At 39.8% G+C, this 20,339-nt stretch overlaps 35 non-coding genes across 35 annotated transcripts; all 35 read left to right on the top strand.

The window, feature by feature from the left end:
* Positions 1 to 164: 164 nt before the first annotated feature.
* Positions 165 to 305, top strand: LOC148522423 (U4 spliceosomal RNA). The gene has a single exon (XR_015878661.1). It is a non-coding gene; the product is annotated as a U4 spliceosomal RNA (small nuclear RNA).
* Positions 306 to 755: 450 nt separating this feature from the next.
* On the top strand, positions 756 to 896 carry LOC148522422 (U4 spliceosomal RNA). Its single transcript, XR_015878726.1, has one exon. It is a non-coding gene; the product is annotated as a U4 spliceosomal RNA (small nuclear RNA).
* A 438-nt stretch (positions 897 to 1,334) lies between these two features.
* Positions 1,335 to 1,475, top strand: LOC148522421 (U4 spliceosomal RNA). Its single transcript, XR_015878733.1, has one exon. It is a non-coding gene; the product is annotated as a U4 spliceosomal RNA (small nuclear RNA).
* Positions 1,476 to 1,913: 438 nt separating this feature from the next.
* LOC148522420 (U4 spliceosomal RNA) lies at positions 1,914 to 2,054 on the top strand. Its single transcript, XR_015878562.1, has one exon. It is a non-coding gene; the product is annotated as a U4 spliceosomal RNA (small nuclear RNA).
* A 449-nt stretch (positions 2,055 to 2,503) lies between these two features.
* Positions 2,504 to 2,644, top strand: LOC148522419 (U4 spliceosomal RNA). Its single transcript, XR_015878669.1, has one exon. It is a non-coding gene; the product is annotated as a U4 spliceosomal RNA (small nuclear RNA).
* Positions 2,645 to 3,080: 436 nt separating this feature from the next.
* Positions 3,081 to 3,221, top strand: LOC148522418 (U4 spliceosomal RNA). Its single transcript, XR_015878538.1, has one exon. It is a non-coding gene; the product is annotated as a U4 spliceosomal RNA (small nuclear RNA).
* Positions 3,222 to 3,655: 434 nt separating this feature from the next.
* On the top strand, positions 3,656 to 3,796 carry LOC148522417 (U4 spliceosomal RNA). The gene has a single exon (XR_015878742.1). It is a non-coding gene; the product is annotated as a U4 spliceosomal RNA (small nuclear RNA).
* Positions 3,797 to 4,244: 448 nt separating this feature from the next.
* On the top strand, positions 4,245 to 4,385 carry LOC148522416 (U4 spliceosomal RNA). Its single transcript, XR_015878683.1, has one exon. It is a non-coding gene; the product is annotated as a U4 spliceosomal RNA (small nuclear RNA).
* A 437-nt stretch (positions 4,386 to 4,822) lies between these two features.
* LOC148522415 (U4 spliceosomal RNA) lies at positions 4,823 to 4,963 on the top strand. Its single transcript, XR_015878643.1, has one exon. It is a non-coding gene; the product is annotated as a U4 spliceosomal RNA (small nuclear RNA).
* A 436-nt stretch (positions 4,964 to 5,399) lies between these two features.
* On the top strand, positions 5,400 to 5,540 carry LOC148522414 (U4 spliceosomal RNA). Its single transcript, XR_015878566.1, has one exon. It is a non-coding gene; the product is annotated as a U4 spliceosomal RNA (small nuclear RNA).
* A 436-nt stretch (positions 5,541 to 5,976) lies between these two features.
* LOC148522413 (U4 spliceosomal RNA) lies at positions 5,977 to 6,117 on the top strand. Its single transcript, XR_015878652.1, has one exon. It is a non-coding gene; the product is annotated as a U4 spliceosomal RNA (small nuclear RNA).
* A 439-nt stretch (positions 6,118 to 6,556) lies between these two features.
* Positions 6,557 to 6,697, top strand: LOC148522412 (U4 spliceosomal RNA). Its single transcript, XR_015878611.1, has one exon. It is a non-coding gene; the product is annotated as a U4 spliceosomal RNA (small nuclear RNA).
* A 436-nt stretch (positions 6,698 to 7,133) lies between these two features.
* LOC148522411 (U4 spliceosomal RNA) lies at positions 7,134 to 7,274 on the top strand. The gene has a single exon (XR_015878624.1). It is a non-coding gene; the product is annotated as a U4 spliceosomal RNA (small nuclear RNA).
* A 436-nt stretch (positions 7,275 to 7,710) lies between these two features.
* LOC148522410 (U4 spliceosomal RNA) lies at positions 7,711 to 7,851 on the top strand. Its single transcript, XR_015878537.1, has one exon. It is a non-coding gene; the product is annotated as a U4 spliceosomal RNA (small nuclear RNA).
* Positions 7,852 to 8,299: 448 nt separating this feature from the next.
* Positions 8,300 to 8,440, top strand: LOC148522409 (U4 spliceosomal RNA). Its single transcript, XR_015878686.1, has one exon. It is a non-coding gene; the product is annotated as a U4 spliceosomal RNA (small nuclear RNA).
* A 437-nt stretch (positions 8,441 to 8,877) lies between these two features.
* On the top strand, positions 8,878 to 9,018 carry LOC148522408 (U4 spliceosomal RNA). The gene has a single exon (XR_015878694.1). It is a non-coding gene; the product is annotated as a U4 spliceosomal RNA (small nuclear RNA).
* Positions 9,019 to 9,468: 450 nt separating this feature from the next.
* On the top strand, positions 9,469 to 9,609 carry LOC148522407 (U4 spliceosomal RNA). The gene has a single exon (XR_015878627.1). It is a non-coding gene; the product is annotated as a U4 spliceosomal RNA (small nuclear RNA).
* Positions 9,610 to 10,046: 437 nt separating this feature from the next.
* LOC148522406 (U4 spliceosomal RNA) lies at positions 10,047 to 10,187 on the top strand. Its single transcript, XR_015878671.1, has one exon. It is a non-coding gene; the product is annotated as a U4 spliceosomal RNA (small nuclear RNA).
* A 450-nt stretch (positions 10,188 to 10,637) lies between these two features.
* LOC148522405 (U4 spliceosomal RNA) lies at positions 10,638 to 10,778 on the top strand. The gene has a single exon (XR_015878732.1). It is a non-coding gene; the product is annotated as a U4 spliceosomal RNA (small nuclear RNA).
* Positions 10,779 to 11,214: 436 nt separating this feature from the next.
* LOC148522404 (U4 spliceosomal RNA) lies at positions 11,215 to 11,355 on the top strand. The gene has a single exon (XR_015878648.1). It is a non-coding gene; the product is annotated as a U4 spliceosomal RNA (small nuclear RNA).
* A 436-nt stretch (positions 11,356 to 11,791) lies between these two features.
* LOC148522403 (U4 spliceosomal RNA) lies at positions 11,792 to 11,932 on the top strand. The gene has a single exon (XR_015878703.1). It is a non-coding gene; the product is annotated as a U4 spliceosomal RNA (small nuclear RNA).
* A 437-nt stretch (positions 11,933 to 12,369) lies between these two features.
* On the top strand, positions 12,370 to 12,510 carry LOC148522402 (U4 spliceosomal RNA). Its single transcript, XR_015878666.1, has one exon. It is a non-coding gene; the product is annotated as a U4 spliceosomal RNA (small nuclear RNA).
* Positions 12,511 to 12,947: 437 nt separating this feature from the next.
* Positions 12,948 to 13,088, top strand: LOC148522401 (U4 spliceosomal RNA). The gene has a single exon (XR_015878536.1). It is a non-coding gene; the product is annotated as a U4 spliceosomal RNA (small nuclear RNA).
* Positions 13,089 to 13,524: 436 nt separating this feature from the next.
* LOC148522400 (U4 spliceosomal RNA) lies at positions 13,525 to 13,665 on the top strand. Its single transcript, XR_015878704.1, has one exon. It is a non-coding gene; the product is annotated as a U4 spliceosomal RNA (small nuclear RNA).
* A 437-nt stretch (positions 13,666 to 14,102) lies between these two features.
* Positions 14,103 to 14,243, top strand: LOC148522399 (U4 spliceosomal RNA). Its single transcript, XR_015878665.1, has one exon. It is a non-coding gene; the product is annotated as a U4 spliceosomal RNA (small nuclear RNA).
* Positions 14,244 to 14,680: 437 nt separating this feature from the next.
* LOC148522398 (U4 spliceosomal RNA) lies at positions 14,681 to 14,821 on the top strand. The gene has a single exon (XR_015878587.1). It is a non-coding gene; the product is annotated as a U4 spliceosomal RNA (small nuclear RNA).
* Positions 14,822 to 15,257: 436 nt separating this feature from the next.
* Positions 15,258 to 15,398, top strand: LOC148522397 (U4 spliceosomal RNA). Its single transcript, XR_015878559.1, has one exon. It is a non-coding gene; the product is annotated as a U4 spliceosomal RNA (small nuclear RNA).
* Positions 15,399 to 15,834: 436 nt separating this feature from the next.
* Positions 15,835 to 15,975, top strand: LOC148522396 (U4 spliceosomal RNA). The gene has a single exon (XR_015878535.1). It is a non-coding gene; the product is annotated as a U4 spliceosomal RNA (small nuclear RNA).
* A 448-nt stretch (positions 15,976 to 16,423) lies between these two features.
* Positions 16,424 to 16,564, top strand: LOC148522395 (U4 spliceosomal RNA). The gene has a single exon (XR_015878605.1). It is a non-coding gene; the product is annotated as a U4 spliceosomal RNA (small nuclear RNA).
* A 438-nt stretch (positions 16,565 to 17,002) lies between these two features.
* LOC148522394 (U4 spliceosomal RNA) lies at positions 17,003 to 17,143 on the top strand. Its single transcript, XR_015878714.1, has one exon. It is a non-coding gene; the product is annotated as a U4 spliceosomal RNA (small nuclear RNA).
* Positions 17,144 to 17,580: 437 nt separating this feature from the next.
* Positions 17,581 to 17,721, top strand: LOC148522393 (U4 spliceosomal RNA). The gene has a single exon (XR_015878664.1). It is a non-coding gene; the product is annotated as a U4 spliceosomal RNA (small nuclear RNA).
* A 437-nt stretch (positions 17,722 to 18,158) lies between these two features.
* Positions 18,159 to 18,299, top strand: LOC148522392 (U4 spliceosomal RNA). The gene has a single exon (XR_015878645.1). It is a non-coding gene; the product is annotated as a U4 spliceosomal RNA (small nuclear RNA).
* Positions 18,300 to 18,736: 437 nt separating this feature from the next.
* On the top strand, positions 18,737 to 18,877 carry LOC148522391 (U4 spliceosomal RNA). Its single transcript, XR_015878610.1, has one exon. It is a non-coding gene; the product is annotated as a U4 spliceosomal RNA (small nuclear RNA).
* A 436-nt stretch (positions 18,878 to 19,313) lies between these two features.
* On the top strand, positions 19,314 to 19,454 carry LOC148522390 (U4 spliceosomal RNA). Its single transcript, XR_015878603.1, has one exon. It is a non-coding gene; the product is annotated as a U4 spliceosomal RNA (small nuclear RNA).
* A 436-nt stretch (positions 19,455 to 19,890) lies between these two features.
* Positions 19,891 to 20,031, top strand: LOC148522389 (U4 spliceosomal RNA). Its single transcript, XR_015878743.1, has one exon. It is a non-coding gene; the product is annotated as a U4 spliceosomal RNA (small nuclear RNA).
* Positions 20,032 to 20,339: the final 308 nt, after the last annotated feature.

The following is a 20,339-nucleotide window of genomic DNA, read 5'->3' as shown; positions in this document are numbered from 1 at the left end:
AAATGTCCCTGAAGGCATCACCCAGGAATATTTTCACTGATCTTGGACTCATTAGCATATAGGTTCCCACAATTCACTGCTCCTAGCCAGAGACTGGATTTGTCTAGCCCTGGTTGTAATGAGTTCTATGTTGCAGATGCTGATTGCACCAGCCAAGTACAATCAACTTTGCGCAGTGGCATTATCATAGCCAATGAGGTCCAACCGAGGAGTGATTATTGCTAGTTGAAAACTTTACCCAATACTGCGCAATGATGACTTGCAATATAGTCAGCATTGGCAATTTTTGCTAGTCTCCCAGGAGACTATTAGTTCTTGTAAATGAGAGATTTGTTGGAGCCAGTTTAATTGTTTTCCTGCTTTTATAGGTGAGGAAGCACATTTGACTCCATGTCTTCCAGTTGCTGATATTGAAGATTGACTTAGAGATGATTGTCATTATCTTTCTTCTCCATGAGAGGTTCCAGCTATTTAACTGCATACTCATACAAAGTGGAGATTTCTTGGAACAAAATTCCTTACAACTCTTGTTAACACAGAGTCTGAGAGATAAAAAAAAGCACTTAAGAACAGAAAATAAAATGTCCCTGAAGGCATCACCCAGGAATATTTTCACCGATCTTGGGCTCATTAGCATATACATTAGCATATAGGTTCCCACAATGCACTGCTCCTAGCCAGAGACTGGATTTGTCTAGCCATGGTTGTAATGAGTTCTATGTTGCAGATGCTGATTGCTCCAGCCAAGTCCAATCAACTTTGCGCAGTGGCATTATCGTAACCAATGAGGTCCAACCGAGGTGTGATTATTGCTAGTTGAAAACTTTACCCAATACCCCGCCATGATGACTTGCAATATAGTCAGCATTGGCAATTTTTGCTAGTCTCCCAGGAGACTATTAGTTCTTGTAAATGAGAGATTTGAAGGAGCCAGTTTAATTGTTTTTCTTCTTTTATAGGTGAGGAAGCACGTTTGACTCCATGTCTTCCAGTTGCTGATATTGAAGATTGATTTAGAGATGATTGTCATTATCTTTCTTCTCCATGAGAGGTTCCAGCTATTTAACTGCATACTCATACAAAGTGGAGATTTCTTGGAACAAAATTCCTTACAACTCTTGTTAACACAGAGTCTGAGAGATAAAAAAAAGCACTTAAGAACAGAAAATAAAATGTCCCTGAAGGCATCACCCAGGAATATTTTCACTGATCTTGGACTCATAAGCATATAGGTTCCCACAATTCACTGCTCCTAGCCAGAGACTGGATTTGTCTAGCCCTGGTTGTAATGAGTTCTATGTTGCAGATGCTGATTGCACCAGCCAAGTACAATCAACTTTGCGCAGTGGCATTATCATAGCCAATGAGGTCCAACCGAGGTGTGATTATTGCTAGTTGAAAACTTTACCCAATACCCCGCCATGATGACTTGCAATATAGTCAGCATTGGCAATTTTTGCTAGTCTCCCAGGAGACTATTAGTTCTTGTAAATGAGAGATTTGAAGGAGCCAGTTTAATTGTTTTCCTTCTTTTATAGGTGAGGAAGTACATTTGACTCCATGTCTTCCAGTTGCTGATATTGAAGATTGACTTAGAGATGATTGTCATTATCTTTCTTCTCCATGAGAGGTTCCAGCTATTTAACTGCATACTCATACAAAGTGGAGATTTCTTGGAACAAAATTCCTTACAACTCTTGTTAACACAGAGTCTGAGAGATAAAAAAAAGCACTTAAGAACAGAAAATAAAATGTCCCTGAAGGCATCACCCAGGAATATTTTCACTGATCTTGGACTCATTAGCATATAGGTTCCCACAATTCACTGCTCCTAGCCAGAGACTGGATTTGTCTAGCCCTGGTTGTAATGAGTTCTATGTTGCAGATGCTGATTGCACCAGCCAAGTACAATCAACTTTGCGCAGTGGCATTATCATAGCCAATGAGGTCCAACTGAGGCGTGATTATTGCTAGTTGAAAACTTTACCCAATACCCCGCCATGATGACTTGCAATATAGTCAGCATTGGCAATTTTTGCTAGTTTCCCAGGAGACTATTAGTTCTTGTAAATAAGAGATTTGAAGGAGCCAGTTTAATTGTTTTCCTGCTTTTATAGGTGAGGAAGCACATTTGACTCCATGTCTTCCAGTTGCTGATATTGAAGATTGACTTAGAGATGATTGTCATTATCTTTCTTCTCCATGAGAGGTTCCAGCTATTTAACTGCATACTCATACAAAGTGGAGATTTCTTGGAACAAAATTCATTACAACTCTTGTTAACACAGAGTCTGAGAGATAAAAAAAGCACTTAAGAACTGAAAATAAAATGTCCCTGAAGGCATCACCCAGGAATATTTTCACTGATCTTGGGCTCATTAGCATATACATTAGCATATAGGTTCCCACAATACACTGCTCCTAGCCAGAGACTGGATTTGTCTAGCCATGGTTGTAATGAGTTCTATGTTGCAGATGCTGATTGCTCCAGCCAAGTCCAATCAACTTTGCGCAGTGGCATTATCGTAACCAATGAGGTCCAAGCGAGGCGTGATTATTGCTAGTTGAAAACTTTACCCAATACCCCGCCATGATGACTTGCAATATAGTCAGCATTGGCAATTTTTGCTAGTCTCCCAGGAGACTATTAGTTCTTGTAAATGAAAGATTTGAAGGAGCCAGTTTAATTGTTTTCCTTCTTTTATAGGGGAGGAAGCACATTTGACTCCATGTCTTCCAGTTGCTGATATTGAAGATTGATTTAGAGATGATTGTCATTATCTTTCTTCTCCATGAGAGGTTCCAGCTATTTAACTGCATACTCATACAAAGTGGAGATTTCTTGGAACAAAATTCCTTACAACTCTTGTTAACACATAGTCTGAGAGATAAAAAAGCACTTAAGAACTGAAAATAAAATGTCCCTGAAGGCATCACCCAGGAATATTTTCACTGATCTTGGACTCATTAGCATATAGGTTCCCACAATTCACTGCTCCTAGCCAGAGACTGGATTTGTCTAGCCCTGGTTGTAATGAGTTCTATGTTGCAGATGCTGATTGCACCAGCCAAGTACAACTAACTTTGCGCAGTGGCATTATCATAGCCGATGAGGGCCAACCGAGGCGTGATTATTGCTAGTTGAAAACTTTACCCAATACCCCGCCATGATGACTTGCAATATAGTCAGCATTGGCAATTTTTGCTAGTCTCCCAGGAGACTATTAGTTCTTGTAAATGAGAGATTTGTTGGAGCCAGTTTAATTGTTTTCCTGCTTTTATAGGTGAGGAAGCACATTCGACTCCATGTCTTCCAGTTGTTGATATTGATGATTGTCTTTATCTTTCTTCTCCATGAGAGGTTCCAACTATTTAACTGCATACTCATACAAAGTGGAAATTTCTTGGAACAAAATTCCTTACAACTCTTGTTAACACAGAGTCTGAGAGATGAAAAAAGCACTTAAGAACAGAAAATAAAATGTCCCTGAAGGCATCACCCAGGAATATTTTCACTGATCTTGGACTCATTAGCATATACATTAGCATATAGGTTCCCACAATGCACTGCTCCTAGCCAGAGACTGGATTTGTCTAGCCATGGTTGTAATGAGTTCTATGTTGCAGATGCTGATTGCTCCAGCCAAGTCCAATCAACTTTGCGCAGTGGCATTATCGTAACCAATGAGGTCCAACCGAGGTGTGATTATTGCTAGTTGAAAACTTTGCCCAATACCCCGCCATGATGACTTGCAATATAGTCAACATTGGCAATTTTTGCTAGTCTCCCAGGAGACTATTAGTTCTTGTAAATGAGAGATTTGAAGGAGCCAGTTTAATTGTTTTCCTTCTTTTATAGGGGAGGAAGCACATTTGACTCCATGTCTTCCAGTTGCTGATATTGAAGATTGATTTAGAGATGATTGTCATTATCTATCTTCTCCATGAGAGGTTCCAGCTATTTAACTGCATACTCATACAAAGTGGAGATTTCTTGGAACAAAATTCCTTACAACTCTTGTTAACACATAGTCTGAGAGATAAAAAAGCACTTAAGAACAGAAAATAAAATGTCCCTGAAGGCATCACCCAGGAATATTTTCACTGATCTTGGGCTCATTAGCATATACATTAGCATATAGGTTCCCACAATGCACTGCTCCTAGCCAGAGATTGGATTTGTCTAGCCCTGGTTGTAATGAGTTCTATGTTGCAGATGCTGATTGCACCAGCCAAGTCCAACCAACTTTGCGCAGTGGCATTATCATAGCCGATGAGGGCCAACCGAGGCGTGATTATTGCTAGTTGAAAACTTTACCCAATACCCCGCCATGATGACTTGCAATATAGTCAGCATTGGCAATTTTTACTAGTTTACCAGGAGACTATTAGTTCTTGTAAATGAGAGATTTGTTGGAGCCAGTTTAATTGTTTTCCTGCTTTTATAGGTGAGGAAGCACATTTGACTCCATGTCTTCTAGATGCTGATAGTGAAGATTGACTTAGAGATGATTGTCATTATCTTTCTTCTCCATGAGAAGTTAAAGCTATTTAACTGCATACTCATACAAAGTGGAGATATCTTGGAACAAAATTCCTTACAACTCTTGTTAACACAGAGTCTGAGAGAAAAAAAAAGCACTTAAGAACTGAAAATAAAATGTCCCTGAAGGCACCACCCAGGAATATTTTCGCTGATCTTGGACTCATTAGCATATAGGTTCCCACAATTCACTGCTCCTAGCCAGAGACTGGATTTGTCTAGCCCTGGTTGTAATGAGTTCTATGTTGCAGATGCTGATTGCACCAGCCAAGTCCAACCAACTTTGCGCAGTGGCTTTATCATAGCCGATGAGGGCCAACCGAGGCGTGATTATTGCTAGTTGAAAACTTTACCCAATACTCTGCCATGATGACTTGCAATATAGTCAGCATTGGCAATTTTTGCTAGTCTCCCAGGAGACTATTAGTTCTTGTAAATGAGAGATTTGTTGGAGCCAGTTTAATTGTTTTCCTGCTTTTATAGGTGAGGAAGCACATTTGACTCCATGTCTTCTAGTTGCTGATAGTGAAGATTGACTTAGAGATGATTGTCATTTTCTTTCTTCTCCATGAGAAGTTCCAGCTATTTAACTGCATACTCATACAAAGTGGAGATTTCTTGGAACAAAATTCCTTACAACTCTTGTTAACACAGAGTCTGAGAGATAAAAAAGCAATTAAGAACAGAAAATAAAATGTCCCTGAAGGCATCACCCAGGAATATTTTCACTGATCTTGGGCTCATTAGCATATAGGTTCCCACAATGCACTGCTCCTAGCCACAGACTGGATTTGTCTAGCCCTGGTTGTAATGAGTTCTATGTTGCAGATGCTGATTGCACCAGCCAAGTACAATCAACTTTGCGCAGTGGCATTATCATAGCCAATGAAGTCCAACCGAGGCGTGATTATTGCTAGTTGAAAACTTTAACCAATACCCCGCCATGATGACTTGCAATATAGTCAGCATTGGCAATTTTTGCTAGTCTCCCAGGAGACTATTAGTTCTTGTAAATGAGAGATTTGTTGGAGCCAGTTTAATTGTTTTCCTTCTTTTATAGGTGAGGAAGTACATTTGACTCCATGTCTTCCAGTTGCTGATATTGACGATTGACTTAGAGATGATTGTCATTATCTTTCTTCTCCATGAGAAGTTCCAGCTATTTAACTGCATACTCATACAAAGTGGAGATTTCTTGGAACAAAATTCCTTACAACTCTTGTCAACACATAGTCTGAGAGATAAAAAAGCACTTAAGAACTGAAAATAAAATGTCCCTGAAGGCATCACCCAGGAATATTTTCACTGATCTTGGACTCATTAGCATATAGGTTCCCACAATTCACAGCTCCTAGCCAGAGACTGGATTTGTCTAGCCCTGGTTGTAATGAGTTCTATGTTGCAGATGCTGATTGCACCAGCCAAGTACAATCAACTTTGCGCAGTGGCATTATCATAGCCAATGAGGTCCAACCGAGGCGTGATTATTGCTAGTTGAAAACTTTACCCAATACCCCGCCATGATGACTTGCAATATAGTCAGCATTGGCAATTTTTGCTAGTCTCCCAGGAGACTATTAGTTCTTGTAAATGAGAGATTTGAAGGAGCCAGTTTAATTGTTTTCCTTCTTTTATAGGTGAGGAAGTACATTTGACTCCATGTCTTCCAGTTGCTGATATTGAAGATTGATTTAGAGATGATTGTCATTATCTTTCTTCTCCATGAGAGGTTCCAGCTATTTAACTGCATACTCATACAAAGTGGAGATTTCTTGGAACAAAGTTCCTTACAACTCTTGTTAACACAGAGTCTGAGAGATAAAAAAAAGCACTTAAGAACAGAAAATAAAATGTCCCTGAAAGGCATCACCCAGGAATATTTTCACTGATCTTGGACTCATTAGCATATAGGTTCCCACAATTCACTGCTCCTAGCCAGAGACTGGATTTGTCTAGCCCTGGTTGTAATGAGTTCTATGTTGCAGATGCTGATTGCACCAGCCAAGTCCAACCAACTTTGCGCAGTGGCATTATCATAGCCGATGAGGGCCAACCGAGGCGTGATTATTGCTAGTTGAAAACTTTACCCAATACCCCGCCATGATGACTTGCAATATAGTCAGCATTGGCAATTTTTGCTAGTCTACCAGGAGACTATTAGTTCTTGTAAATGAGAGATTTGTTGGAGCCAGTTTAATTGTTTTCCTGCTTTTATAGGTGAGGAAGCACATTTGACTCCATGTCTTCTAGATGCTGATAGTGAAGATTGACTTAGAGATGATTGTCATTATCTTTCTTCTCCATGAGAAGTTAAAGCTATTTAACTGCATACTCATACAAAGTGGAGATATCTTGGAACAAAATTCCTTACAACTCTTGTTAACACAGAGTCTGAGAGAAAAAAAAGCACTTAAGAACAGAAAATAAAATGTCCCTGAAGGCATCACCCAGGAATATTTTCACTGATCTTGGACTCATTAGCATATAGGTTCCCACAATTCACTGCTCCTAGCCAGAGACTGGATTTGTCTAGCCCTGGTTGTAATGAGTTCTATGTTGCAGATGCTGATTGCACCAGCCAAGTCCAACCAACTTTGCGCAGTGGCATTATCATAGCCGATAAGGGCCAACCGAGGCGTGATTATTGCTAGTTGAAAACTTTACCCAATACCCCGCCATGATGACTTGCAATATAGTCAGCATTGGCAATTTTTGCTAGTCTCCCAGGAGACTATTAGTTCTTGTAAATGAGAGATTTGTTGGAGCCAGTTTAATTGTTTTTCTGCTTTTATAGGTGAGGAAGCACATTTGACTCCATGTCTTCTAGATGCTGATAGTGAAGATTGACATAGAGATGATTGTCATTATCTTTCTTCTCCATGAGAAGTTAAAGCTATTTAACTGCATACTCATACAAAGTGGAGATATCTTGGAACAAAATTCCTTACAACTCTTGTTAACACAGAGTCTGAGAGAAAAAAAAGCACTTAAGAACTGAAAATAAAATGTCCCTGAAGGCACCACCCAGGAATATTTTCGCTGATCTTGGACTCATTAGCATATAGGTTCCCACAATTCACTGCTCCTAGCCAGAGACTGGATTTGTCTAGCCCTGGTTGTAATGAGTTCTATGTTGCAGATGCTGATTGCACCAGCCAAGTCCAACCAACTTTGCGCAGTGGCATTATCATAGCCGATGAGGGCCAACCGAGGCGTGATTATTGCTAGTTGAAAACTTTACCCAATACCCCGCCATGATGACTTGCAATATAGTCAGCATTGGCAATTTTTGCTAGTCTCCCAGGAGACTATTAGTTCTTGTAAATGAGAGATTTGTTGGAGCCAGTTTAATTGTTTTCCTGCTTTTATAGGTGAGGAAGCACATTTGACTCTATGTCTTCTAGTTGCTGATAGTGAAGATTGACTTAGAGATGATTGTCATTATCTTTCTTCTCCATGAGAAGTTCCAGCTATTTAATTGCATACTCATACAAAGTGGAGATTTCTTGGAACAAAATTCCTTACAACTCTTGTTAACACAGAGTCTGAGAGATAAAAAAGCACTTAAGAACAGAAAATAAAATGTCCCTGAAGGCATCACCCAGGAATATTTTCACTGATCTTGGGCTCATTAGCATATACATTAGCATATAGGTTCCCACAATGCACTGCTCCTAGCCAGAGACTGGATTTGTCTAGCCATGGTTGTAATGAGTTCTATGTTGCAGATGCTGATTGCACCAGCCAAGTCCAACCAACTTTGCGCAGTGGCATTATCGTAACAAATGAGGGCCAACCGAGGCGTGATTATTGCTAGTTGAAAACTTTACCCAATACCCTGCCATGATGACTTGCAATATAGTCAGCATTGGCAATTTTTGTTAGTCTCCCAGGAGACTATTAGTTCTTGTAAATGTGAGATTTGAAGGAGCCAGTTTAATTGTTTTCCTTCTTTTATAGTTGAGGAAGTACATTTGACTCCATTTCTTCCAGTTGCTGATATTGAAGATTGACTTAGAGATGATTGTCATTATCTTTCTTCTCCATGAGAGGTTCCAGCTATTTAACTGCATACTCATACAAAGTGGAGATTTCTTGGAACAAAATTCCTTACAACTCTTGTTAACACAGAGTCTGAGAGATAAAAAAAGCACTTAAGAACAGAAAATAAAATGTCCCTGAAGTCATCACCCAGGAATATTTTCACTGATCTTGGACTCATTAGCATATAGGTTCCCACAATTCACTGCTCCTAGCCAGAGACTGGATTTGTCTAGCCCTGGTTGTAATGAGTTCTATGTTGCAGATGCTGATTGCACCAGCCAAGTCCAACCAATTTTGCGCAGTGGCATTATCATAGCCAAGGAGGGCCAACCGAGGCGCGATTATTGCTAGTTGAAAACTTTACCCAATACCCCGCCATGATGACTTGCAATATAGTCAGGATTGGCAATTTTTGCTAGTCTCCCAGGAGACTATTAGTTCTTGTAAATGAGAGATTTGTTGGAGCCAGTTTAATTGTTTTCCTGCTTTTTATAGGTGAGGAAGCACATTTGACTCCATGTCTTCTAGTTGCTGATAGTGAAGATTGACTTAGAGATGATTGTCATTATCTTTCTTCTCCATGAGAAGTTCCAGCTATTTAACTGCATACTCATACAAAGTGGAGATTTCTTGGAACAAAATTCCTTACAACTCTTGTTAACACAGAGTCTGAGAGATAAAAAAGCACTTAAGAACAGAAAATAAAATGTCCCTGAAGGCATCTACCCAGGAATATTTTCACTGATCTTGGGCTCATTAGCATATACATTAGCATATAGGTTCCCACAATGCACTGCTCCTAGCCAGAGATTGGATTTGTCTAGCCATGGTTGTAATGAGTTCTATGTTGCAGATGCTGATTGCTCCAGCCAAGTCCAATCAACTTTGCGCAGTGGCATTATTGTAACCAATGAGGTCCAACCGAGGTGTGATTATTGCTAGTTGAAAACTTTACTCAATACCCCGCCATGATGACTTGCAATATAGTCAGCATTGGCAATTTTTGCTAGTCTCCCAGTAGACTATTAGTTCTTGTAAATGAGAGATTTGAAGGGGCCAGTTTAATTGTTTTCCTTCTTTTATAGGTGAGAAAGTACATTTGACTCCATGTCTTCCAGTTGCTGATATTGACGATTGACTTAGAGATGATTGTCATTATCTTTCTTCTCCATGAGAGGTTCCAGCTATTTAACTGCATACTCATACAAAGTGGAGATTTCTTGGAACAAAATTCCTTACAACTCTTGTTAACACAGAGTCTGAGAGATAAAAAAAGCACTTAAGAACAGAAAATAAAATGTCCCTGAAGGCATCACCCAGGAATATTGTCACTGATCTTGGACTCATTAGCATATAGGTTCCCACAATTCACTGCTCCTAGCCAGAGACTGGATTTGTCTAGCCCTGGTTGTAATGAGTTCTATGTTGCAGATGCTGATTGCACCAGCCAAGTCCAACCAACTTTGCGCAGTGGCATTATCATAGCCAAGGAGGACCAACCGAGGTGTGATTATTGCTAGTTGAAAACTTTACCCAATACCCCGCCATGATGACTTGCAATATAGTCAGGATTGGCAATTTTTGCTAGTCTCCCATGAGACTATTAGTTCTTGTAAATGAGAGATTTGTTGGAGCCAGTTTAATTGTTTTCCTGCTTTTATAGGTGAGGAAGCACATTTGACTCCATGTCTTCCAGTTGCTGATATTGAAGATTGACTTAGAGATGATTGTCATTATCTTTCTTCTCCATGAGAGGTTCCAGCTATTTAACTGCATACTCATACAAAGTGGAGATTTCTTGGAACAAAATTCCTTACAACTCTTGTTAACACAGAGTCTGAGAGATAAAAAAAAGCACTTAAGAACAGAAAATAAAATGTCCCTGAAGGCATCACCCAGGAATATTTTCACCGATCTTGGGCTCATTAGCATATACATTAGCATATAGGTTCCCACAATGCACTGCTCCTAGCCAGAGACTGGATTTGTCTAGCCCTGGTTGTAATGAGTTCTATGTTGCAGATGCTGATTGCACCAGCCAAGTACAATCAACTTTGCGCAGTGGCATTATCATAGCCAATGAGGTCCAACCGAGGTGTGATTATTGCTAGTTGAAAACTTTACCCAATACCCCGCCATGATGACTTGCAATATAGTCAGCATTGGCAATTTTTGCTAGTCTCCCAGGAGACTATTAGTTCTTGTAAATGAGAGATTTGTTGGAGCCAGTTTAATTGTTTTCCAGCTTTTCTAGGTGAGGAAGCACATTTGACTCCATGTCTTCCAGTTGCTGATATTGAAGATTGATTTAGAGATGATTGTCATTATCTTTCTTCTTCATGAGAGGTTCCAGCTATTTAACTGCATATTCATACAAAGTGGAGATTTCTTGGAACAAAATTCCTTACAACTCTTGTTAACACATAGTCTGAGAGATAAAAAAGCACTTAAGAACTGAAAATAAAATGTCCCTGAAGGCATCACCCAGGAATATTTTCACTGATCTTGGACTCATTAGCATATAGGTTCCCACAATTCACTGCTCCTAGCCAGAGACTGGATTTGTCTAGCCCTGGTTGTAATGAGTTCTATGTTGCAGATGCTGATTGCACCAGCCAAGTCCAACCAACTTTGCGCAGTGGCATTATCATAGCTGATGAGGGCCAACCGAGGCGTGATTATTGCTAATTGAAAACTTTACCCAATACCCCGCTATGATGACTTGCAATATAGTCAGCATTGGCAATTTTTGCTAGTCTCCCAGGAGACTATTAGTTCTTGTAAATGAGAGATTTGTTGGAGCCAGTTTAATTGTTTTCCTGCTTTTATAGGTGAGGAAGCACATTTGACTCCATGTCTTCCAGTTGCTGATATTGAAGATTGACTTAGAGATGATTGTCATTATCTTTCTTCTCCATGAGAGGTTCCAGCTATTTAACTGCATACTCATACAAAGTGGAGATTTCTTGGAACAAAATTCCTTACAAGTCAGGAACACAGAGTCTGAGAGATAAAAAAAAGCACTTAAGAACAGAAAATAAAATGTCCCTGAAGGCATCACCCAGGAATATTTTCACTGATCTTGGACTCATTAGCATATAGGTTCCCACAATTCACTGCTCCTAGCCAGAGACTGGATTTGTCTAGCCCTGGTTGTAATGAGTTCTATGTAGCAGATGCTGATTGCTCCAGCCAAGTACAATCAATTTTGCGCAGTGGCATTAACATAGCCAATAAGGTCCAACCGAGGCATGATATTTGCTAGTTGAAAACTTTACCCAATACCCTGCCATGATGACTTGCAATATAGTCAGCATTGGCAATTTTTGCTAGTCTGCCAGGAGACTATTAGTTCTTGTAAATGAGAGATTTGTTGGAGCCAGTTTAATTGTTTTCCTGCTTTTATAGGTGAGGAAGCACATTTGACTCCATGTCTTCCAGTTGCTGATATTGAAGATTGACTTAGAGATGATTGTCATTATCTTTCTTCTCCATGAGAGGTTCCAGCTATTTAACTGCATACTCATACAAAGTGGAGATTTCTTGGAACAAAATTCCTTACAACTCTTGTTAACACAGAGTCTCAGAGAAAAAAAAAGCACTTAAGAACTGAAAATAAAATGTCCCTGAAGGCATCACCCAGGAATATTTTCACTGATCTTGGACTCATTAGCATATAGGTTCCCACAATTCACTGCTCCTAGCCAGAGACTGGATTTGTCTAGCCCTGGTTGTAATGAGTTCTATGTAGCAGATGCTGATTGCACCAGCCAAGTACAATCAATTTTGCGCAGTGGCATTATCATAGCCAATAAGGTCCAACCGAGGCGTGATATTTGCTAGTTGAAAACTTTACCCAATACCCTGCCTTGATGACTTGCAATATAGTCAGCATTGGCAATTTTTGCTAGTCTCCCAGGAGACTATTAGTTCTTGTAAATGAGAGATTTGTTGGAGCCAGTTTAATTGTTTTCCTGCTTTTATAGGTGAGGAAGCACATTTGACTCCATGTCTTCCAGTTTCTGATATTGAAGATTGACTTAGAGATGATTGTCATTATCTTTCTTCTCCATGAGAGGTTCCAGCTAATTAACTGCACACTCATACAAAGTGGAGATTTCTTGGAACAAAATTCCTTACAACTCTTGTTAACACAGAGTCTGAGAGATAAAAAAAGCACTTAAGAACAGAAAATAAAATGTCCCTGAAGGCATCACCCAGGAATATTTTTACTGATCTTGGACTCATTAGCATATAGGTTCCCACAATTCACTGCTCCTAGCCAGAGACTGGATTTGTCTAGCCCTGGTTGTAATGAGTTCTATGTTGCAGATGCTGATTGCACCAGCCAAGTACAACTAACTTTGCGCAGTGGCATTATCATAGCCGATGAGGGCCAACCGAGGCGTGATTATTGCTAGTTGAAAACTTTACCCAATACCCCGCCATGATGACTTGCAATATAGTCAGCATTGGCAATTTTTGCTAGTCTCCCAGGAGACTATTAGTTCTTGTAAATGAGAGATTTGTTGGAGCCAGTTTAATTGTTTTCCTGCTTTTATAGGTGAGGAAGCACATTTGACTCCATGTCTTCCAGTTGCTGATATTGAAGATTGACTTAGAGATGATTGTCATTATCTTTCTTCTCCATGAGAGGTTCCAGCTATTTAACTGCATACTCATACAAAGTGGAGATTTCTTGGAACAAAATTCCTTACAAGTCAGGAACACAGAGTCTGAGAGATAAAAAAAAGCACTTAAGAACAGAAAATAAAATGTCCCTGAAGGCATCACCCAGGAATATTTTCACTGATCTTGGACTCATTAGCATATAGGTTCCCACAATTCACTGCTCCTAGCCAGAGACTGGATTTGTCTAGCCCTGGTTGTAATGAGTTCTATGTAGCAGATGCTGATTGCTCCAGCCAAGTACAATCAATTTTGCGCAGTGGCATTAACATAGCCAATAAGGTCCAACCGAGGCGTGATATTTGCTAGTTGAAAACTTTACCCAATACCCTGCCATGATGACTTGCAATATAGTCAGCATTGGCAATTTTTGCTAGTCTGCCAGGAGACTATTAGTTCTTGTAAATGAGAGATTTGTTGGAGCCAGTTTAATTGTTTTCCTGCTTTTATAGGTGAGGAAGCACATTTGACTCCATGTCTTCCAGTTGCTGATATTGAAGATTGACTTAGAGATGATTGTCATTATCTTTCTTCTCCATGAGAGGTTCCAGCTATTTAACTGCATACTCATACAAAGTGGAGATTTCTTGGAACAAAATTCCTTACAACTCTTGTTAACACAGAGTCTCAGAGAAAAAAAAAGCACTTAAGAACTGAAAATAAAATGTCCCTGAAGGCATCACCCAGGAATATTTTCACTGATCTTGGACTCATTAGCATATAGGTTCCCACAATTCACTGCTCCTAGCCAGAGACTGGATTTGTCTAGCCCTGGTTGTAATGAGTTCTATGTAGCAGATGCTGATTGCACCAGCCAAGTACAATCAATTTTGCGCAGTGGCATTATCATAGCCAATAAGGTCCAACCGAGGCGTGATATTTGCTAGTTGAAAACTTTACCCAATACCCTGCCTTGATGACTTGCAATATAGTCAGCATTGGCAATTTTTGCTAGTCTCCCAGGAGACTATTAGTTCTTGTAAATGAGAGATTTGTTGGAGCCAGTTTAATTGTTTTCCTGCTTTTATAGGTGAGGAAGCACATTTGACTCCATGTCTTCCAGTTTCTGATATTGAAGATTGACTTAGAGATGATTGTCATTATCTTTCTTCTCCATGAGAGGTTCCAGCTAATTAACTGCACACTCATACAAAGTGGAGATTTCTTGGAACAAAATTCCTTACAACTCTTGTTAACACAGAGTCTGAGAGATAAAAAAAGCACTTAAGAACAGAAAATAAAATGTCCCTGAAGGCATCACCCAGGAATATTTTTACTGATCTTGGACTCATTAGCATATAGGTTCCCACAATTCACTGCTCCTAGCCAGAGACTGGATTTGTCTAGCCCTGGTTGTAATGAGTTCTATGTTGCAGATGCTGATTGCACCAGCCAAGTCCAACCAACTTTGCGCAGTGGCATTATCATAGCCGATGAGGGCCAACCGAGGCGTGATTATTGCTAGTTGAAAACTTTACCCAATACCCCGCCATGATGACTTGCAATATAGTCAGCATTGGCAATTTTTGCTAGTTTCCCAGGAGACTATTAGTTCTTGTAAATGAGAGATTTGAAGGAGCCAGTTTAATTGTTTTCCTTCTTTTATAGGTGAGGAAGTACATTTGACTCCATGTCTTCCAGTTGCTGATATTGAAGATTGATTTAGAGATGATTGTCATTATCTTTCTTCTCCATGAGAGGTTCCAGCTATTTAACTGCATACTCATACAAAGTGGAGATATCTTGGAACAAAATTCCTTACAACTCTTGTTAACACAGAGTCTGAGAGAAAAAAAAGCACTTAAGAACTGAAAATAAAATGTCCCTGAAGGCACCACCCAGGAATATTTTCACTGATCTTGGACTCATTAGCATATAGGTTCCCACAATTCACTGCTCCTAGCCAGAGACTGGATTTGTCTAGCCCTGGTTGTAATGAGTTCTATGTTGCAGATGCTGATTGCACCAGCCAAGTCCAACCAACTTTGCGCAGTGGCATTATCATAGCCGATGAGGGCCAACCGAGGCGTGATTATTGCTAGTTGAAAACTTTACCCAATACCCCGCCATGATGACTTGCAATATAGTCAGCATTGGCAATTTTTGCTAGTCTCACAGGAGACTATTAGTTCTTGTAAATGAGAGATTTGTTGGAGCCAGTTTAATTGTTTTCCTGCTTTTATAGGTGAGGAAGCACATTTGACTCCATGTCTTCTAGATGCTGATAGTGAAGATTGACTTAGAGATGATTGTCATTATCTTTCTTCTCCATGAGAAGTTAAAGCTATTTAACTGCATACTCATACAAAGTGGAGATATCTTGGAACAAAATTCCTTACAACTCTTGTTAACACAGAGTCTGAGAGAAAAAAAAGCACTTAAGAACTGAAAATAAAATGTCCCTGAAGGCACCACCCAGGAATATTTTCGCTGATCTTGGACTCATTAGCATATAGGTTCCCACAATTCACTGCTCCTAGCCAGAGACTGGATTTGTCTAGCCCTGGTTGTAATGAATTCTATGTTGCAGATGCTGATTGCACCAGCCAAGTCCAACCAACTTTGCGCAGTGGCATTATCATAGCCGATGAGGGCCAACCGAGGCGTGATTATTGCTAGTTGAAAACTTTACCCAATACCCCGCCATGATGACTTGCAATATAGTCAGCATTGGCAATTTTTGCTAGTCTCCCAGGAGACTATTAGTTCTTGTAAATGAGAGATTTGTTGGAGCCAGTTTAATTGTTTTCCTGCTTTTATAGGTGAGGAAGCACATTTGACTCCATGTTTTCTAGTTGCTGATAGTGAAGATTGACTTAGAGATGATTGTCATTATCTTTCTTCTCCATGAGAAGTTCCAGCTATTTAATTGCATACTCATACAAAGTGGAGATTTCTTGGAACAAAATTCCTTACAACTCTTGTTAACACAGAGTCTGAGAGATAAAAAAGCACTTAAGAACAGAAAATAAAATGTCCCTGAAGGCATCACCCAGGAATATTTTCACTGATCTTGGGCTCATTAGCATATACATTAGCATATAGGTTCCCACAATTCACTGCTCCTAGCCAGAGACTGGATTTGTCTAGCCCTGGTTGTAATGAGTTCTATGTTGCAGATGCTGATTGCACCAGCCAAGCCCAACCAACTTTGCGCAGTGGCATTATCATAGCTGATGAGGGCCAACCGAGGCGTGATTATTGCTAATTGAAAACTTTACCCAATACCCCGCCATGATGACTTGCAATATAGTCAGCATTGGCAATTTTTGCTAGTCTCCCAGGAGACTATTAGTTCTTGTAAATGAGAGATTTGTTGGAGCCAGTTTAATTGTTTTCCTGCTTTTATAGGTGAGGAAGCACATTTGACTCCATGTCTTCCAGTTGCTGATATTGAAGATTGACTTAGAGATGATTGTCATTATCTTTCTTCTCCATGAGAGGTTCCAGCTATTTAACTGCATACTCATACAAAGTGGAGATTTCTTGGAACAAAATTCCTTACAAGTCTTGTTAACACAGAGTCTGAGAGATAAAAAAAAGCACTTAAGAACAGAAAATAAAATGTCCCTGAAGGCATCACCCAGGAATATTTTCACTGATCTTGGACTCATTAGCATATAGGTTCCCACAATTCACTGCTCCTAGCCAGAGACTGGATTTGTCTAGCCCTGGTTGTAATGAGTTCTATGTAGCAGATGCTGATTGCTCCAGCCAAGTACAATCAATTTTGCGCAGTGGCATTAACATAGCCAATAAGGTCCAACCGAGGCGTTATATTTGCTAGTTGAAAACTTTACCCAATACCCTGCCATGATGATTTGCAATATAGTCAGCATTGGCAATTTTTGCTAGTCTGCCAGGAGACTATTAGTTCTTGTAAATGAGAGATTTGTTGGAGCCAGTTTAATTGTTTTCCTGCTTTTATAGGTGAGGAAGCACATTTGACTCCATGTCTTCCAGTTGCTGATATTGAAGATTGACTTAGAGATGATTGTCATTATCTTTCTTCTCCATGAGAGGTTCCAGCTATTTAACTGCATACTCATACAAAGTGGAGATTTCTTGGAACAAAATTCCTTACAACTCTTGTTAACACAGAGTCTCAGAGAAAAAAAAAGCACTTAAGAACTGAAAATAAAATGTCCCTGAAGGCATCACCCAGGAATATTTTCACTGATCTTGGACTCATTAGCATATAGGTTCCCACAATTCACTGCTCCTAGCCAGAGACTGGATTTGTCTAGCCCTGGTTGTAATGAGTTCTATGTAGCAGATGCTGATTGCACCAGCCAAGTACAATCAATTTTGCGCAGTGGCATTATCATAGCCAATAAGGTCCAACCGAGGCGTGATATTTGCTAGTTGAAAACTTTACCCAATACCCTGCCTTGATGACTTGCAATATAGTCAGCATTGGCAATTTTTGCTAGTCTCCCAGGAGACTATTAGTTCTTGTAAATGAGAGATTTGTTGGAGCCAGTTTAATTGTTTTCCTGCTTTTATAGGTGAGGAAGCACATTTGACTCCATGTCTTCCAGTTTCTGATATTGAAGATTGACTTAGAGATGATTGTCATTATCTTTCTTCTCCATGAGAGGTTCCAGCTATTTAACTGCACACTCATACAAAGTGGAGATTTCTTGGAACAAAATTCCTTACAACTCTTGTTAACACAGAGTCTGAGAGATAAAAAAAGCACTTAAGAACAGAAAATAAAATGTCCCTGAAGGCATCACCCAGGAATATTTTTACTGATCTTGGACTCATTAGCATATAGGTTCCCACAATTCACTGCTCCTAGCCAGAGACTGGATTTGTCTAGCCCTGGTTGTAATGAGTTCTATGTTGCAGATGCTGATTGCACCAGCCAAGTCCAACCAACTTTGCGCAGTGGCATTATCAAAGCCGATGAGGGCCAACCGAGGCGTGATTATTGCTAGTTGAAAACTTTACCCAATACCCCGCCATGATGACTTGCAATATAGTCAGCATTGGCAATTTTTGCTAGTTTCCCAGGAGACTATTAGTTCTTGTAAATGAGAGATTTGAAGGAGCCAGTTTAATTGTTTTCCTGCTTTTATAGGTGAGGAAGTACATTTGACTCCATGTCTTCCAGTTGCTGATATTGAAGATTGATTTAGAGATGATTGTCATTATCTTTCTTCTCCATGAGAGGTTCCAGCTATTTAACTGCATACTCATACAAAGTGGAGATTTCTTGGAACAAAGTTCCTTACAACTCTTGTTAACACAGAGTCTGAGAGATAAAAAAAGCACTTAAGAACAGAAAATAAAATGTCCCTGAAGGCATCACCCAGGAATATTTTCACTGATCTTGGACTCATTAGCATATAGGTTCCCACAATTCACTGCTCCTAGCCAGAGACTGGATTTGTCTAGCCCTGGTTGTAATGAGTTCTATGTTGCAGATGCTGATTGCACCAGCCAAGTCCAACCAACTTTGCGCAGTGGCATTATCATAGCCGATGAGGGCCAACCGAGGCGTGATTATTGCTAGTTGAAAACTTTACCCAATACCCCGCCATGATGACTTGCAATATAGTCAGCATTGGCAATTTTTGCTAGTCTACCAGGAGACTATTAGTTCTTGTAAATGAGAGATTTGTTGGAGCCAGTTTAATTGTTTTCCTGCTTTTATAGGTGAGGAAGCACATTTGACTCCATGTCTTCTAGATGCTGATAGTGAAGATTGACTTAGAGATGATTGTCATTATCTTTCTTCTCCATGAGAAGTTAAAGCTATTTAACTGCATACTCATACAAAGTGGAGATATCTTGGAACAAAATTCCTTACAACTCTTGTTAACACAGAGTCTGAGAGAAAAAAAAGCACTTAAGAACTGAAAATAAAATGTCCCTGAAGGCACCACCCAGGAATATTTTCACTGATCTTGGACTCATTAGCATATAGGTTCCCACAATTCACTGCTCCTAGCCAGAGACTGGATTTGTCTAGCCCTGGTTGTAATGAGTTCTATGTTGCAGATGCTGATTGCACCAGCCAAATCCAACCAACTTTGCGCAGTGGCATTATCATAGCCGATGAGGGCCAACCGAGGCGTGATTATTGCTAGTTGAAAACTTTACCCAATACCCCGCCATGATGACTTGCAATATAGTCAGCATTGGCAATTTTTGCTAGTCTCCCAGAAGACTATTAGTTCTTGTAAATGAGAGATTTGTTGGAGCCAGTTTAGTTGTTTCCTGCTTTTATAGGTGAGGAAGCACATTTGACTCCATGTCTTCCAGTTGCTGATATTGAAGATTGATTTAGAGATGATTGTCATTATCTTTTTTCTCCATGAGAGGTTCCAGTTATTTAACTGCATACTCATACAAAGTGGAGATTTCTTGGAACAAAGTTCCTTACAACTCTTGTTAACACAGAGTCTGAGAGATAAAAAAAGCACTTAAGAACAGAAAATAAAATGTCCCTGAAGGCATCACCCAGGAATATTTTCACTGATCTTGGACTCATTAGCATATAGGTTCCCACAATTCACTGCTCCTAGCCAGAGATTGGATTTGTCTAGCCCTGGTTGTAATGAGTTCTATGTTGCAGATGCTGATTGCACCAGCCAAGTCCAACCAATTTTGCGCAGTGGCATTATCGTAACCAATGAGGTCCAACCGAGGTGTGATTATTGCTAGTTGAAAACTTTACCCAATACCCCGCCATGATGACTTGCAATATAGTCAGCATTGGCAATTTTTGCTAGTCTCCCAGGAGACTCTTAGTTCTTGTAAATGAGAGATTTGAAGGAGCCAGTTTAATTGTTTTCCTTCTTTTATAGGTGAGGAAGCACATTTGACTCCATGTCTTCCAGTTGCTGATATTGAAGATTGATTTAGAGATGATTGTCATTATCTTTCTTCTCCATGAGAGGTTCCAGCTATTTAACTGCATACTCATACAAAGTGGAGATTTCTTGGAACAAAATTCCTTACAACTCTTGATAACACAGAGTCTGAGAGATAAAAAAAGCACTTAAGAACAGAAAATAAAATGTCCCTGAAGGCATCACCCAGGAATATTTTC

This window comes from Taudactylus pleione, unplaced genomic scaffold (assembly GCF_031769625.1).
Source record: "Taudactylus pleione unplaced genomic scaffold, aTauple2 ptg000145l, whole genome shotgun sequence".
In the NCBI taxonomy this organism is placed as follows: domain Eukaryota; kingdom Metazoa; phylum Chordata; class Amphibia; order Anura; family Myobatrachidae; genus Taudactylus; species Taudactylus pleione.
The sequence above is the reverse complement of the archived record's forward strand: the minus strand, read 5'-3'. Positions and strand labels throughout refer to the sequence as shown.